General features: G+C 39.0%; 1 long non-coding RNA gene across 1 annotated transcript; it reads left to right on the top strand.

Annotated features, from left to right (window-relative positions):
* Window positions 1-496: 496 nt before the first annotated feature.
* Window positions 497-8,922, top strand: LOC148123678 (uncharacterized). Its single transcript, XR_015740586.1, has 3 exons — window positions 497-1,347; window positions 5,820-6,032; window positions 8,847-8,922. It is a non-coding gene; the product is annotated as an uncharacterized LOC148123678 (long non-coding RNA).
* The last annotated feature ends 2,154 nt before the right edge of the window (window positions 8,923-11,076 follow it).

The raw sequence follows: 11,076 nt of genomic DNA on the forward strand, positions 1-11,076 counted from the left end.
GAATTTGAGTTTGATAAGACAAATTCAATTGGATTAGATATGAATTGGACCAGAGCAAAAATTTATACCCAAAGCTTACAGATACTTGCTTGATTTTAGAATGGAAGAAGAAAGAGAAAAAAAAAGTTGAAAGCATGGGCACGGAATTTTAGTTGTAATATAAATTTAGACAAGTGGGAAAAATTATGGAGTATAATTATAAATTTACAGCGGCTGCATCATACAAGGAAAATTTATATAAAATGTTCTATCAATGGCACTTAGCCCCAACAAGATTAACCAAGATATATCTGAACAGCAATCCAAAATGTTGGAAATGCCAATGAGTTGATAGTACTTACTCTCACATGTGATGGCTATGCCCTCAGGCCAGGACCTATTGGAATAAAATTAGGAAGTCGACACAAGAAATTATTGGATGCCAAATTGAATTCAAACCAGAAATCAAATCAAAACAAATTAATCAAAACTCAATTATTTTTCTTTAAAGCTAATATTTTGGAATTGATCTGACTCCAAATATAATGAAATTTTCTTAATTGCTCTTTCAGATCAATTTTGAATACTTTTCAGAGTCACTGCATGATAAAAGTCAATTGCCCTTTTATCACCAGTTTTTACCACCAAAAGGCATCTTGTACCCAGCAATTGTCCAACTGCTCCTCCATTTCAGATGGACCTTGATTGGTCTTTTTGCTTCAGACACAGAAAATTGAGATAATTTCATGAGGACTTTGACTCCTTTGCTTGTCAAGAATGGAATCTGTGTGGCTCTGTCACAGCAATTCTCAACAACTGGAAAAACAGGACACATCAGGGATGGCCTCTCTAAATGGACACAGGTTAATGTCTTTCTTCACTACATAGAATTTGGTGCTGTTTTGGACAGAATTCTTCCTTTCCATTTAACATTTATGCATTTGCCAGGACCCATTGAAGGGAAAGTCTGGATCACAACACTCACTGATCTATTTCCACTGAAAAATGATGTACATCTCAAATATATTAATTGTATCTGGACTGTTGCTTTAGGGGAAAAAAATCAGCCCCCAAAGGATGCCTTTAAACTCTTTTTCTATGTGAAACCACCTTTGGGAGACGAGTCATTTCTTTGTTTTTTTTTCAAAGCACATCTTTTCTGTCAAAGGCCGGAAAAGATGCATTGAGAAAGCACCACTGGACACCCAAAAGAAAAATAACATGATTACAGGCTGGAACAACCACCATGTTTACACTGCCATTAATGCTCTGGCTCATGCCTTGAATGCTGCGTATTGCTCCAGATCCAGGAGGAGAAAGAAGAAGAGGAAAGAAAGGTTGGAGGCTCCAAGGCTGCAGTCATGGGAGGTAAGGGGACCCAACTAGAATCCATTCTACATTACCTTTGAAGAGGGGAATTACATCATTCTAGTTGTGCTTGTTTTTGTTAGTCCTGAAGTCATGTCTGATCCATTGTGATCCCATGAACAATGTTCCTCTTGGCCTTCCTGTCCTCTACCATCCCCTGGAGTCTATTTAAGGTCACGCTGACTTCTTCAGTGACTCTACCCAGCCACCTCATTCTCTGCTGTCCTCTTCTTCTTTTGCCCTTAATCATTCCTAGCACTAGTCTCTTCTCCAGTGAGTCCAGTTGTGCTACAGAATACCAAAAGGTTTGGCCAATCTAATTGTTTAGACCAGGGGTCTCCAAACTTTACAACTTTAAGACTTGTGGACTTCAACTCGCAGAATTCCTGCTCCAATCATATTAGCTCAGCAATTCTGGGAGTTGAAGTCCACAAGTCTTAAACTTGCCAAGTTTAAAAACCCTTGGCTTAGATGATAATGTTCACAAGAACAAGAACTATGACAGGTATTGTTTGATAATAAACACTGCTAATATTTTAAAGGTATGCATTTTTAAATAAGTTCCTGTATAATTAGCATTATAGAATTTTACCTTCATACATTTGAAGGAATCTTCAAGTCAACCTAGCTCAGCCTCTCATCTTTGCAGGAATCTCAATCAAAGCTTCTTTGACTGATGGCTGCTCAGTCTTTGGATTAAGACAATCAGTGAAGAGGAGAATGAACTTATTTGGTTCTCTGGCTCACCGCTAAAACTCTCCCTTTTTAAAGAAGGTTTTTTCCCCTCATATTCAATCAGAATCTCTTCTCTTGTAACTGAATTCATTTTTCCATATCTGACACTCAGAAATAATAGTAGATCTTAGCTTCTCTGTAATGTCTTTAAGTTATTTGATGGTTGCTTTCTACAGCTAATAGCAATAGTACTTAGATTTATATATCACTTCACAGTGCTTTTACAGCCCTGTCTAAGTGGTTTACAGAGTCAGCATCTTGTCCCCAACAATCTGGGTCCTCCTTTTACTGACCTCAGAAGGATGGAATGGTGAGTCACCTTGAGCTGGTGAGACCCAAATTTCTGGTAGCTGGTGATCAGCAGAAGTAGCCTGCAGTACTGCATTCTAACTACTGAGTCATCATGGCTCCTAGATTGTATTAGTTGAAACAGGTGTTCCCAGACTCCTGATTTTCTGCTAACACGGATTAAGATTGCTCTTCTCCTTGTTGTCTTTCCTCATGGTTAAAGGCAGCTCCTTTTGTCAGAGTTCCAATGATTGCCCTAATTAAATCATGAGCCTCAAGCCAAGCTTCAAAAAAACCTTCAAAAGATTTATTAGGAGCAACATGCTGGCATTAACGTAAATGAAGCCAACTCTGGCATATATAATTCAGTCAGGTTGTCCGGATAGACTGGTCTCACCAGGAAAACACTTAATCTCCCACCCCCCAGTATAGCCGACAAGGTGAGGGTGTCAACTCGAAAATATTTCTCTAGTCTTTTAGAGTTGTCAGCAGAAAGGGAGTGGGGGGAATAATGCATACCTTAAAGATTTTCATAGATAATTGCTTGGTGGCCAAAGCTTCTGGTGTGCAAGATTATTACTGGAGAGCATGATTGATCATTCTTGGCTATGGATGTGTCCTTTTGGATAATATACATGCAGGCGGTGGGGGAAGACCAAGCAGGGGTGGGATTCAACCAGTGTTACTACTAGTTTGGTGATGTTTTTGCATGTGTGTGTGCTTTGCGCATACATGCGCCTGATGCACATTACATGTTGTGTGAAAAAAACATCAGCGGTGCTGCCCAGACAGCTGTAAAGCACTATGTGCTGGTGCACAGCATTTGCAAAAACCTCTTTTTCCTGCTTTTTCAACCTCAGCTGTGCTGCGTGAAGCAGCACAGCGGGAAAGAGCCTGGGCAGGCGGGTGAGCCAAACAGCAGCAGACACCTAACCAGTTCGGTGTCTGCTGCTCTTCAGAGCTGCCAGTTCTGTAGAACCAGGCTGAACAGGTAGCATCCCACCCCTGAGACCAAGGGGAGATGAATGATGTGTCTCAGAGTCAGCTGCATGCAGGTAACACCGACATGTTCACTCCTGATAAATCTTGTTTTTTAAAAAAAAAAAAAAACTCTGAGAGATGCGACTAGAGACTAATGATTTGAATGAGGGTGTATTGTTGGAACCCTGACAGAAGGGAACCCATGACCAAGAGACCATACATCTGCCTAATAGGCCAGCAGCCCGGGTTCAAATCCTAGAAAGGTATGGCTAGCTGATGAGAGCTTAACAGTTTGAAATAGTTATACTAGTCTTCCTTTATTTCTTTGTCAGTAAATTTAAATTTAACACAAAATCGTTTTTCATGGAAGCGACTACCTGCAAAGATTCCTGGATTAGGGCTGAAAGGTGAAAGCAGAAGCAGTATGCTGTGTCCCATTTTTGGGTAGACCAAGTTGCCCTGTCTTGTGGTTAGCCGACAGCAGGTGCAGACAGTGAAGGAGAGCGAGGACTCAGATGTGGGGCCACGACCATGAGGGAGTGGACTGCTGCCTTCAGAGATTGTGGGGGCTGGCAGCAGTGATGAAGAGGTTCCCGGGGAGCCTGTGCCAAGTGCGCGCAGGATTGCTCATAGGAAAGAGCAGTTACAACAGCATGGGCGACTCAGGAGTAAGGCTGCAAGGTAATGGCCCCTCCCTCAAGAGGATAAAAGCCAGCTGTGAAACAAATGTTCTTTGTAGAAGGCAAAGACGTTTTGAAACTGCAGCCTCGTGGACATTCTAGTATCCTGAGTTTGTATTTGAACATTTTTGCATTGCTAATTATTTCTTGTCTGTTATCTTTTGGCAAGTCTTGTACAGTTTGGCAAGGCTTGTGCATATCACACCTAGTTATTTTGTAAAAGCATTACAAGGTTTCTGTTCCTTTTGGATTGTGTTTGATTTGTCAGAAAAGGACATGGGTCAAAACACCCTTAGAGACCATTCTCCCGAGAAAAACACTGAATACGCAGTTCCATGTTACCAGGCTTTGACCAGCCATCTGCAAGGAGTATAAATCTTTCTATTCCCCACCATCCAGTCAGAGCTGAAGAAGTTTCTTGAATGAAAAGTGAAATGTTTTCACAGAAAAACCAGAAACTCCAGTTGCCTCTTGAAAAAAGCACCTTTGGGTCAGGTTTCAGTGATTAAGGAGGGTTTATTTTTTTAAAAGCTTTATAAAACTCACATGAAAATAAAATTAAACTGACAAAAACCTTACGATAATGTAAAATTAGCTGGTCTGGATATGTTTCAGTCTAGTTTTCTGGGAAAATATTAGCTAGAAGTTTCTTCTTTGATAAATCCATGCTTTCTGGTAATCACCTGTTGTTTTCAATGAGTTTATAAATATTCTCTTCATTTGTGTAATTTATCTGTGATCTGCTCTGGAATGGTTCCTTAAACTGACAAATTTTGTAAATTATCATTTTTCCCTGTGAGATGAGAATATAAAAATAACAGACTTGATAACCAGGATCAGTAAGAAAGCTATCAGGCCTCTAACAAATCCACCCTTACTCAAATCAAAAGTCTCGAGTCGCATCTCAGAGAAAAATAAATTGGTTTATTAGAAGTTGCCGTGTTGGCACGTGGCTGGGGGCAACCGATACTAAATTACATCATACATTTCTCCCTTGGCCCTGGTCTTTCCCCAATCCCCTGGATGTGCATTCTCCAATGAGACACATCCATCTGCAAGAGTCTTCCATCATGCTCTCCAATAACCTTCTTATGCTCCAACAACTTTGGGCTGCCAGGGTGATTCTCTAAGCATTTCAAGAATGCCTTGTTTTCCCCCATTCCCTTTTTCTGGCAGCTAAAAAGACCAAAGGAGTATCTTATTTGCAAATATTTGCAAATAGGAATCCAATTCCCAAACAAATAGGAGAAAGGAGACATTGCCTTGAAGGTGGTTACAAACATTTATAGTATATCACATAGAAAGGGTTACATAATCCTTCCTGTTTCTCACATTTCTAGGGACTTCCATCACAATAACAAGGTCAGGATTGCCTAGTACTCCTGACATGAAATCTCAAGCCAAATTAAAAATCCCACTTCAGCCAAGAACATAATATTTTTAACTTTGCAGAATAACAAGTTACAAAAACATGATATACGTATATAAGTGTTCAGATGACTTTCTAAAAGGTCACATTGAGAACAAAGATGGAGTCTCTTTGGTTTTATAATTTCTTAGGTATAATAGGAAAATACATATATTTTTAACATATATAACATTTCCAATATATGAATTATCAGCATTATTCAGAATTTTGCTGAACTTTCATTTTTCATTTTTAGTGGTAAAATCTGTTCTCCCAAACAGGACTATTTACAAATTAGACCACTGTAGTAGAAAAAAGAACAAAAAAGGATAAATTGCCATGTTTATTGCTTTCTAAATTTCTGGATGTTCCCATTCTAGTTTCATCCCTTTCTGGAGAAGAATGAGTTTCTCAATCTTTCCATATATGAACTGTACTTGGACCAAAATGGAGCTTTAGCAGGTAACGTGAAGATTGTGAGCTGGGTGTATTTCCCTGAGAAGTCTCTCATCAAAAAGAAAATGGTGACTTTTGAAAGAAAGAGAATTATTATCAACCAAGCTCTTTTGTCATGGCTAAAGTTGTACAACAGGGTGAGAGAAACATCTATGTTTTTTCTCTCTTTTCCAAAGGATTGTGAGCCATTTCATTGAGCTAAGTCCATGCACCATGGCTTATTGTTGAAATGGAGAAGCCACGAGAAAAATGGTAAAAGACCTTCATTGCTAGGAATGATAGCCTCAGGTTGTCCTCTAATTGTAAAAGAAGAAGGCAATTTTGTTGATCAGTGCCTGAGTTCATGAAATTGAATTTAAACTGGATGAAGGCTCTTTTAGTTCCAGTGGGAAATAAGCTTAGTAATCAGGATTCATCTTGCCCTTGTTGGGATGAGTGCCCCATGAAATGGCAGTAAAGATATATTGAAGCAACTCAGACCTGGCCAGAGTTATCCCTGCCTCTTTTTCACCCAGTGAGAAAGAGCAATAAACCTGCTCCTAGGAAGGAGGACCAAAGCTGTGAGTTCCCATGGAGTTATAATGATGTTCTGCTATGCCCTGACCCCAAAAATGGAAGCATTGAAACAGGATGTTGACGCATAGAATAGAATAGAATAGAATAGAATAGAATAGAATAGAATAGAATAGAATAGAATAGAATAGAATTCTTTATTGGCCAAGTGTGATTGGACACCCAAGGAATTTGTCTTGGTGCAAATACTCTCAGTGTACATAAAAGAAAAGATACATTCCTCAAGAATCATAAGGTACAACACTTAATATTAGTCACAGCATATAATAAGCAACCAAATCATACTAGGAAACCATCAATATAAATCGTAAGGATACAAGCAACAAAGTTACAGTCATACAGTCACAAGTGGGAGGGTATGGGTGAGAAGGAGTGATGAGAAGATTAATAGTAATAGTACTGCAGACTTTGTAAATAGTTGGACAGTGTTGAGGGAATTATTTGTTTAGACGAGTGATGGCGTTTGGGAAAAAACTGTCCTTATGTCTAACTGTTCTGGTGTGCAGTGGTCTATAGCTTCGTTTTGAAGTTAGGAGTTGAAACAGTTTATGTCTGGGATGTGAGGGGTCTCTAAATATTTTCACAGCCCTCTTTTTGACTCATAAAGTTTACAGGTCCTCGATTGAAGGCAGGTTGGTAATAATACCGCAGAAATATATGGACTACAAAACTCTATCAGGGCAAAACAATAGACACACTCTACATAGAGTTCTGTAAAGCCTTTGATTCAGTGGTACATGACAAACTACTCCTAAAACTAAAATCTTATGGTATCTCTGGACACCTGCTTAACTGGATAAGAAGCATTCCTGTCAAACAGATAACAGATTGTCAAAATTGGGAGTGTTGTATCAAATTCTGTACCTGTCAATAGTGGTGTCCCCCAAGGCAGTGTTCTAGGACCAACTCTCTTCATACTCTACATAAATGACCTCTGTGATCATATTAAGAGCAACTGCGTTCTTTTCGCTGATGATGTAAAGCTGTTCAATACCACAGACAATACTGCTACCCTTCAAAAAGATCTTGACTGTGTATCAGAATGGTCAAACAACTGGCAACTTCAAATCTCAACAAATAAATGCTCTGTCTTACATATTGGCAAAAAAAATCAGAAAATAAAATACAAGCTGAATAGTCAAGACCTTGTTGATGATCCAAACTCTGTCAAGGACCTTGGAATGCTCATTTCTAATGATCTAAGTGCGAGAACCCACTGTAACTACATAGCCCAAAAGGCATTAAGAGTTGTTAACTTAATCTTACGTAGCTTTTCTCTGGTAATATTACACTACTAACTAGAGCATACAAAACATTTGCTAGACCAATACTCGAATACAGCTCATCAGTCTGGAACCCACATTATGTATCTGATATTAGCACAGTTGAGAAAGTCCAGAAATATTTCACAAGAAGTGTTCTCCACTCCTCTACTCCTTGCAGAATACCTTATGCCACCAGACTTGAAATTCTAGACCTAGAAAACCTTGAATTACGTCGTCTTCGGTCTGATCTAAGTATGGTATATAAAATCATACATTGCAATGTCCTATCTGTCAATGAATACTTCAGCTTCAACCATAACAACACAAGAGCACACAATAGATACAAACTCAAGGTTAACCGCAAGGTTAACTTGATTGCAGGAAATACGACTTCAGCCACAGAGTGGTCAATGTCTGGAATACTCTACCTGACTCTGTGGTTTCTTCCCCAAACCCCCAAAACTTTAATCTGAGTGACCTCACCTCTTTCCTAAGAAGTCTGTAGGGGGCGTACATAAGTGCACCAATGTGCCTACTGTCTCTGTCCTATTGTTTCTTTTATTTTTTTTATAGGTACCCATTTCATGTATTCATAACTATTTATATACTTATACCTATTATCTTGTAAGTGATTGACAAATAAAAAATAATAATTGTTTTTTCTGCAGTCCTAATTACTCTCTGAAGTCTGTGTCTGTCTTCTTCCATTGCAGAACCAAACCAGACAGTTATAAAGGTGCAGGTGACAGACTCAATCATTCCTCTGTAGAACTGGATCAGCAGCTCCTTGCGCAGTTTGAGCTTTCTGAGTTTGTGCAGAAAAAACATTATTTGTTGTGCTTTTTTAGATAGATAGATAGATAGAATACTTTATTGGCCAAGTGTGATTGGACACACAAGAAATTTGTCTTGGTGTAAATACTCTCACTATACATTAAAAAAGATGCCTGACTCACTTTTTGAAGGACATGTTCTAATGACCTCACATCTGTCTCATATCACTACAGTTCTAGAAACCGAGTAGTCACTTTAAATCTTATTTCAAAACATGTCAGCATGTCAGGCTGGTTACTGCTAATGTTTTTTTTTTAAATTCCCTGCTTTTCTGCTTAGTCTCTTCCTCAGTCCAAATGTGTGGAAAAATGTCAACCTGGATTTGTTAAGCAAGCTCGAGAAGGAGAGCCAGTTTGCTGCTATGACTGCATTCCTTGTCCAGAGAGGACCATCTCCATTCAAGAAGGTGCTCAGGCTGAAGATAGTGGAAGGGCTTGTAGAAGTGGATTCATCCAGAGTGTTTATATGGAACTGCAACTTAAAAAACAGTTTGAAGCTCAGCTGCTTTCTTGTTAATTTTCATACTGCACAATTTATGATCTAAAGGAAAGAATACTAAAAAAAAATTCTTAAAGGAGAAGCTGGATAGAGACAGAAGTGTGAGATATTGGGAATACATTGAACTCGGTCTTCATTTGGATATTTATCATCCGGACAGTTCATGAATTGTTCCATATCTGAGAAAACAACAAAGCAATATTTCTTTAACCTTCTGTACTTTTACATTTCAAGAAATACTTTCTTGCCACAACAGTTGATACCACAAGCATTTTCAAAGAAGAATTTGTTAAGAGTTGAACAAAAAAAATTCTGAAGAATATAGTTTTCTATCTCTATGTCTGTTTGTCATCTCTCTCTCTCTCACACACACACATCTATCTATCTATCTATCTATCTATCTATCTATCTATCTATCTATCTATCTACCATCATCTATCATCATCCATCCATCTATCTTTCATCCATCCATTAGCTATCTATATCATTATCTGTCTGTCTGTCTATCTATCTATCTTCTGTCGTCTATTGTCTATCTATCATCATCTATCTATCAATCATCATCTATCATCTATCTATCTGTCTGTCTGTCTATCATCATCATCATCATCATTATCTATCATTATCGTCTATCATTATCCATCTATCCATCCATTCATCCACCCATCCATCTATCATTATGCATCCATTAGCTATCTATCCAGCTATCTTCATCTATCTATCTATCTATCATCATCATCTGGGCATCATTCTGGTCTCCATTGCCCTATTCTTGTTCCTAACTGCAGGTTTTGTCTTAGTTACATTCTTTCAATACCTAGAAACTCCCATTGTCAAAGCTAACAATTGTGACTTCTCTTTTATCCTCCTGGTCTCTCTTTTGCTTTGCTTCTTGACTCCTTTTCTCTTCATTGGTCAACCAAGGAAAGTCATCTGCCTTTTCCGGCAGATGGTTTTCAGCATCACTTTCTCAGTTGCCATTTCTTCTCTCTTGGCCAAGACAATCACAATGGTGCTGGCTTTCCTGGCCACAATACCAGGAAACTGAGTGAAAAGATGGTTGGAGAAGAACTTAGCCAATTCCATCATCCTTTCTTGTTCTGCTGTCCAAATTTTCCTCTGCTCCATCTGGCTTGGAACTTCTCCCCCATTCCCTGACTTTGACTTTCGCTCTCAACCTGGAGTGGCCATCTTGCAATGCAATGAAGGCTCTGTTGTCATGTTCTACATCATCCTCGGCTACCTGGGCTTCCTGGCCACCATCTGTTTTATAGTGGCTTTCCTGGCCAGGAACCTGCCTGGGGCTTTTAATGAAGCCAAGCTTATAACCTTCAGCATGCTGGTCTTCTGCAGTGTCTGGGTGACTTTTGTGCCCACCTACCTGAGCACCAAAGGGAAATACATGGTGGCTGTGCAGATCTTCTCCATCTTGGCTTCCAGTGCTGGTCTGCTGGGCTGCATCTTCATCCCCAAATGCTACATAATCATTCTGAGGCCAGACCTCAATATGAAGGAGCAGCTTACAACCAGAAGAAATGAAGAAATGTGAGACAGGGGGATTTTAAGTCTCAGCATTTTCCAACAAGCCACACTTAGAAAATGCTCCAAGCTGCTCTCCATACCTAAGCAGGCCAACAATTTTGGTTGAAATGATTAAAAGGCTAATGCAAGATTCTGTTCCATATCCTTATCTAGTAGAATTCCTAGATGTTCATTCAGCTCTTTTGAATTCTTAAGATAGCATATCTGTCCTGGGCCTTTAGCCTACCTGATATCAGGTTTTTGAAACATGATATTTGTGCAATGGGAATCTTGTGCTTGTACAAAAAATATATGGTGGAGGTGCCCTAAAGTTTCCATTATTTTAGTTGTATCATTGTTCATCTGCAGTTGGTGTGCTTTGCAATATTAGACTCAAGATCACATTAGGAGCAGTATAATCTGGATTCAACAATTAGTCAACTAAGTTATTATAAATAAGTTAAACAGGAAATTAGCTAACATAGAGCAT

Source organism: Pseudonaja textilis, unplaced genomic scaffold (genome assembly GCF_049901715.1).
Source record: "Pseudonaja textilis isolate UNSWEBS1 unplaced genomic scaffold, rPseTex1.2 PTEXSCF25, whole genome shotgun sequence".
NCBI lineage: Eukaryota > Metazoa > Chordata > Lepidosauria > Squamata > Elapidae > Pseudonaja > Pseudonaja textilis.